Genomic DNA, 7,266 nt, shown 5'->3' on the forward strand with positions numbered 1-7,266 from the left:
GTAGGAAGAAGCCTGGGAGCAGCTCAGATACAGAGGTTGCCAGATGTGGATCCCTGGGAGGCTAAAGGTGTAGACCTGTGCTTTCCCTTCCCTGGTGTCTTGCCAGCACCACGGTTGGAGCTCCACGTTGTTGAATTCAGCCGCGTCACGTTCATACGGTTCCTTGTTTCTTTGTTCTTCCAGGGGCAGGAAGAAGGAAGTCTGAAAGACAAGCCAGAGGAATTTGGCATTGGTAGAGCTCTCATATTTTCATATGAGCTTGCGTGATACCGTCACCTCCTGGCAGATGAAATACTCCTGGCACTGCTGTTTCAGACCTGTAGCTGCCTGGGTAGCGCGCCAGGATCTTTCCTCTAGCATGTAAAGCCTCAGGCGTTGTTATGAATCTGTTTGCAGGATCAATTCTGCAAGCGCTGTTTGGGTTTGGTGGCTTCTCCTTTGAAACCAGGGTTTGTTCATCTTGCAAGAAGACCCGAGCACCGCAGTGCCTCGCGGCATCGTGCAACCCTCCCTTGGGATCCCACGCTCGAGGATGGGCAAAGTGGCTCGGAAAAGCTCGGGTAAACCCATGAAAGCTTGATGTGAACATGGAAAGCAGGAGGAGGGGTTGCCTGTGGGGGGTGGTTTAACTTGGAGTATCTCTGAAAGTTGGCGTTGGGGGAAAACGGGAATCGCTGAACTTTGGACTTTTTGTTCTCACTGAAATCTTCCCAGTGGCTCCAGTGATTACCTATTGTGCATGCTGGCTTAGTGATATAATTAGTGATGAGACAGTCAGTCATTTAACCTTTCCCTTCTCCGATGTGTGTTTTTTTTATGACTCAATTTTCAAGGGCTTTGTGTAGTCGGACTGTTTCTGGGCCATCTAGGAGAAGCTGTATTGAGCCATTCGGAGAGAAATCTTTTGGCTGTAGCTAATTTGGATTCTGGAAAGTGCCTCCTGGAACATGGTCTGCCAAGTAGTGCGCTATGCCAAGGTTTGTCTTGTTAAACGTGTCCTCTTAATGGTGCCACTGGGAGTTTACCATCCATAGCAGAGCCGCTGCGTTTGAATGTCCTTCATTGGGAGTATTGTGAGCTCCTGTTGTGTCTTCTAGATCTCTCTTGGTTTTCAAGGCTTTGCTTTGTTTTAAGGCACTGGGTTTAAAGGAGAAAAGTTGGAACGCGAAGAAGCTCTTAACTAAAAATTTTGGAGCATGAATCACTTTAACAAACATCAGATCTTGCTCTGTCCCTCCCCGTCCTCTGTGTTGTCCTGTGAATCGTGCCAATTTTCCGTGCACGTAGAGAGAGAAATGTGCCTGGAAGGGATGTCCGAGCCCACAACTGTCTGAACTGGTAAAAAAGGCAATGCAAAAAAGGATTGGCCGGTGATATTTCCAGGGGGTATGAATGCCCTCTCCTTTCAAGGTCCTTCCCCACCTTTCCAGGCTGTTCATCTCCATGGCCTTGGGAACCATTTGCAAGAGCGGCTGCTTGCATGCAACCTTTTGTGATCCCTTGTGACTAGGGTGGATTTGATTTAAGTCATGATTTAAACCATGGGTCAAGGAGCCTCGATTTTAATCATTGTTTTCTACAAAAAAGTGCATTCTTGGTGTTCGATAAAACTTTAACACCCATTATTCACAACTCGGAGATAGATGTAGGTTTTATTTTTAGAAGGTACACACTATGCATTTTAAAGCAGCGATGTATCTTGATATTTTTTTCAGATTTTAATTTTGCAGCTGCATCAGAAAACTGAATTCTGCTTTGGTTATTTGATTTACCAAAGCTAATTGAAGCAGATCCTTGTGAAGTCATTGGGAGGTGAGCTATCTCCAATTTACTAGATTAATTATGGAAGCTTGGGGAGCTATTTTTTAGGGCTGTGCGAAGCTTCGGGCGGTGATTTGGTTCAGAGGAGATTTGGCCCGATTTGGTGGCCGAATCTCCAAATCCGGATCGAATCAGGGGGCCAATAAAAAGGTCCAAATCAATTTGAAGCTCTCCAAATCGATTCGGAGATTTAGGCAGTCTCTGCCCGCTGCTTTATTTAACTAAAACAACAAACATATGTATTTTGGATATTTTTCATCAATAAATGCATATAATTATTTTAACAAAACAAGCGTATGTATTTTTGAATTTAATTATTTTAGTTATAAATGTGAAATGTGTTTTTTAACAAAAATTAAAAAATTCAGCCAGGTCAGCATGAGGAACTTAAAATACTGGGTTATGCAGCAAACTCAGTCTTCACCTTCCTCCTCCTGTTTCTTTATAGAGTGGAAAAGTGAGACAAGCTCAGTTCACAGACACTTACTGGGATCTTCTAGACAGAGCGCTGAGTCCCATTGGGTAGACTGGTTTTCTTTAATCTTTACTAATCTGTAGAGCAGCCTCTGGGAACCCTGTAAGATTGGGCCCCTAGTATAGTCCGTGGCCTGTTGCGCCCTATTTATAAACCTTTTTCTAAAAAAGTTACAGGAATATTTTTGTCTCAAATAGTATACAATTAAAAGTTACTATCCCTATTCCATGATGATATCTTTGAGCTTTAACACATCTTAAAACTATCTTTTATATAAGTTGTTGGTTTTTTTTTGTTTGTTTGTTTTTTTTTTTAATAAAACATCTTAAAAAGACAGATTTTTAAAATTTAATTGATTTTTCTTTTTATTTGCAAAAAATTGTTGGTTTTTATCCACCCTGCTTGTGGCCTGGTGCGTTGCCTTCTGTGAGCGACGGGCTTATAAGCGGGCTCGCAGATGAGCCAAGGGAATTGGTATTTTTCCTGAACTTCTGCAAGTTTGGGAATATTTTCCAGGTGAAATCCTGAACAACATCGGGGAGTAACCGTGGAAATAACACACAGTCCCTGGATGCCAGGGAGCTGTTTCAACTTAAGATTTCCCAGCTAATACCCCTGGGTGTCTAAGTGTTATGCATGCCAAATGATATCTTCTCTATTTCTCTCTGAACTCCTCTTGTCTTCTTTGCAAAGTGCCCAGCTACCGTCATTTCAGGGTGCTCGGCATCTGCAGGGCAACTCTTTGCACTTTGCAAGGATGGGGTCCTCTTGCTGCCTCACTTGGCCCATGCCGTTCTCACCGTGGTGGGGCCGGGAGCAGTTTCTTTGCAGAAGAAGATTCATAAATTGAATGAGCAGTCTGGTTAAATAAGTGATGGGAGTTAGCAGGGTTCCTAATTAATTTAAGTTCAGAATTATGCATGGACGATGCCTGCCCACCAGTGTCAGTGGTTTTGTCCTTTTGGCGAGACCCCGGAGGCTGCCCTTCCAAAAGAAGCTCTCTGTCTGGCTCCAGCTGCATAAATGTTGGCTCCACACTAATTTTGGTGTGGCTCGTTTCCTTCCTGACTCTTTGGAAAGGCTCCCCTACTTTTCAGCAATATTTCCATTTCCTGTTTGGTACCGGTGGGCCAGGAAGGACTCCAAACATTTTGATTTCTTCTCGCTCTCTTCTTAATGAATTAATGTTTCCCACAAATTGCCCTGCTACCTTTGCATCCACACTCCTGCTTCCTGTTAGGAAGCCCTCGCAGTAGTAAGAAGTGGGGCAATGATGACTAGGGAACGAGCCAGGGCTCTCAGCAACACCGTGACCACGTGCAGATGGGCAGGGCGTGCCTCCGTTTCCTCGCTGGTAATTTTATGAAGCTGTTTCCCTTGCGGGAGTACCGCAAGGTTAATTCACCAAGGCTGTTACAAAGTGCTTTCAGATCCTTTGGAGAACCCCATAGAATTGCAAATGATTATTATGTATTTCATTTGTTTAGCTTATTCTCTGGGAACCGGTCTTGGGGTAGCGTGAGCAAGATTACTTAACATCTCACATCAAATCTCTCATTTCAGTACTTCTATCATGCTTCTAAGCGGCAGCACTTTGAAGATAGTCATCGGTTTCTGTCCTAACGTAAGCATATAAGGCTGGGATGGAGAAGCACAGGGAAGGGAGGGAAAGACATTGAAATTACAGATACTTGAGAAGTCAGGAGTGATTGCGTCTGCCAAAGGAAATACTTCTCTGGCCAGAGCGTACAGTAACAACAATCTCTTGCTATCCTGGGCATAGTCATATAGGCAAGCTTGTATTGCATTTGAGACCGTGTGTCTGCAGAGCTTTTGAGATGATTTGAATGTTAATAAAGGTGCATGTGCACGAATTTATGATGGTCTTAATCAGTTCCCACCTTCCCTGAAGTAGATGTTCCTACTCAAGGACCTGGACTCTGCGTTAGGTGAGGAGGTGAGTCTTTTGCTCTGCAAAGCAACGTTGCGGTTCTTGTGAAGGAGCAGGGTATGGTTGCTGTTGGGCCCGCTTTGATGAATGTGGTTGCCTGCCACTCTTCGTTAGGCATCATTTTTAATCTATTCTTTATATCGTGGTAACACTTAAGAATTCTGCCATGGGCGAGGACGCCAGGGTGGTAAGCAAACTTGGCTGACAACGTGCGAGCACTTTCTCTGACAGCAAATCTGGGGGAGCAACTGCTTGAGCTGGTTGGATCTGCAGTTGAATTTCTAGCAGAATACATTAGGAAGCTGTAACCAGAGCCGTGCACTGTGGAAGCATAGAGATACCTGGGCCAGGAGGTGGAAGTGTACTGCCGTGGGGATGCCCGGGCCCGGACGTGGAAGTGTACTGCCGTGGAGATGCCCATCCGCAACAAATTGCATCTTGTTTTTTTGTAGGGCTTTTTTAACTGGCAGGTCTGAAAGTCCTTTGCAAACTTCACAGTACCCTGGGGCATCTCCCTTCACCAACCCTCTGCTTTTGCAGCTGACCAGCGATAGAGGCAAGCACTCTGATCCCCAGCGCTTGTCGGGAGAGGGAGAGAAGGCGAGAGGAAACTTTGCTAGAACCACGGTGGCAGAGCCAGCGACGTCTTGGAGTACTACAGGGCTCTAGGGCAGAGTGAAATGCAGAGCTGTGGACCCACAAGATAGCTTTGCTCCTTTTTTTTTCTTTTTGGACATCATCATATACGGGGGAATGTGGTGGGGTATTCTGAGAGTTTAGGTCTTGAACAGGGATCCTTGGATAATGGCAGGCAACTGGGAGAGGGTTTAACCTCATGACCTCCAGGATTATATCACAGAGAGGCAGGCATATCCTGGGCTACAGATCCCGTTGCTGTAACGTCATTGCACAAGAACTGAAAAGAGGGCCGACAGCTTGCTTACTGTTAAAATTGCAACACAGCTAGAAATGTACAGTAAAGAAAAATGAATTGCCTGGTGTGAATGTGGTTTCCTGTTGGCTCTTGATTTCTGAAGGGGGTTGGAAAGCCGTGAATGTTTCCTTAAATTAATAAATGGGATGTAACACTCTGTCTCTGGGAAGTCATAAGCAAAGTGGCACTGCTAATTATTGAGAGCTGGCTCTGCCAGCGATCTCGTCGTCAAGTCGTGAATGTGTTAGTGCAATGCCATTGGCTTAATGGAATTAAGTTAGGGATACATTTGTCTTGATAATAGTCTACAAATGTTTTTATAGCAAGGGGAGGAATTGTTTTGTGTCACAGAAGGATAAACTTTTTAAAAAGACCCAGTGACGCTTTGGAAAATACGATTTAGGAGCCTACATCCCATTGCAAGTCGGTGGGATTTAGGCTCCTAAGCTACTTAAGTGCTTTGGGATATTTTAATTTAATTATTAAAAGGAATGTCTATCTAATCTACCCTGGTTATTTAGAGCACTCATTGCTCATCTGAGCTACGTGCTTAGCGTTCTGGCACGAGGAGTTTCTTGACGGGAAGATCTCTTGCTAGGGAAGGGATGCAATGGTCCTTTTTTACTTTGGATCCATTAGACTTAGACTAAGCATTGAACTGCAGGAGCAGAGATTGACTGGATGCCTGGTAGGTCTCTTCCATCATAGAGATGAATGATTTAGGTTTAAAGCGTCGGTTTATGAAAGCCAGTGGGTTTGAGCAGCGGTGAGCAAGGGCAGAATTTGGTTGGGTGTAACTTTCCTTTTGCCATAAGGCGCCTGAATATCTTGCAAGCCTTGCTGATTTTAATATGGTTTAAAATGGCTTTGGAAGTAGAAACTGCAGGGTTTAAAGTTGCAGGTGCTGGCGGGGGTAGCAGTGCTGCTGCAATTTCATTTGGGCTTTCTAGATGGCCCTTAAGCATCTCAGGACGATTTACTGCAGTCAACCTCTCTTAAAAACCAGAGCAACACAAAAAAACAGTTGCGCCATGCTGAAGTGAGTGTACGCTAGGGAGCATACCTTTTTTTAATGAGGAGCGGGAAGGCTGCCTTTCACAGCAGCACCACAATACGTTCAGCAGAGAGAGAACTTGAACCTGCGCGAATCGAGCTGGAATGTGCCTGAGCAGGTCTCTTAAACAATAAATCGTGTCAGCTGTTCGCACGCTGTTGCAAGGTAAGAGCTACTGGAGAGACTCAAACGAAAAAGAAAATGTCAAGGAGGCTCGGCTCAGGCACGAGAAGAGCTCCGCGGTGCCTATTTACCACCACCCCATAGACCAGACGGCGGCGTAGGAGCAGTTCCTTTGGCGCGGTGAGCTACCTGCTTTCAGGTATTGGTGAATTTTTAAGACGGGGTGAATTTTGTTAGCTTTGTTCTTTCTGAAGCTTTTAAAGGACCGTTGGATAAATGTCGCTACCTGTAGAAGGCGCCACCGGTTAAAGGTTTTTGGACCTGGGAAGCTTTCGCAGCTTTTGGAGAACCTGCTGTCATGTTCAACCGGCCCTGTTGAGTAGGAGCTGGATTTGGGCTGCCCCAACTCAACCCAACTGGGAATGGGTAGAGAGGGCGGACATGATGCTAGCCATTGCCACTCCTTTGTGGGCCAAAGGAAGCAAAATATGCCTTCACCGGGGTACTGTGCTGGGGTGTTCAGCTTGGATGGGTCTGCGACGGTGGTTGGTACTCAGCAGTAAGCGTAAGCCAGCATTGCAACGCATGACGAGAAAACGCGGTGAACTTTCCATCACTTGGAGACTCTTAAACCAAGACTGGGCATGCCTTTCTGGAAGGGATGCTCTACTTCAACTGCACACGGTTGTCCTGGAGCTACGTGTTGAGGAGTGGGAATTCTGTGTCATTGGGGAGGTCAAACTAGACCAGCGTAACTCCTTGCTTTGACCTTAAAATCTATGCGGTTGAGTTTTAACTAGTTGATGTTTGCTTACGTAACTAAATAGCTTGTGGTACCCAGTGACCAGAGCTTATAGGCTTTCCGTAGAGACGCCCGTGGGAAAATGACACTGTCCCATAACGGTTTC

Source organism: Alligator sinensis, unplaced genomic scaffold (assembly GCF_000455745.1).
Source record: "Alligator sinensis unplaced genomic scaffold, ASM45574v1 scaffold628_2, whole genome shotgun sequence".
Lineage (NCBI taxonomy): Eukaryota > Metazoa > Chordata > Crocodylia > Alligatoridae > Alligator > Alligator sinensis.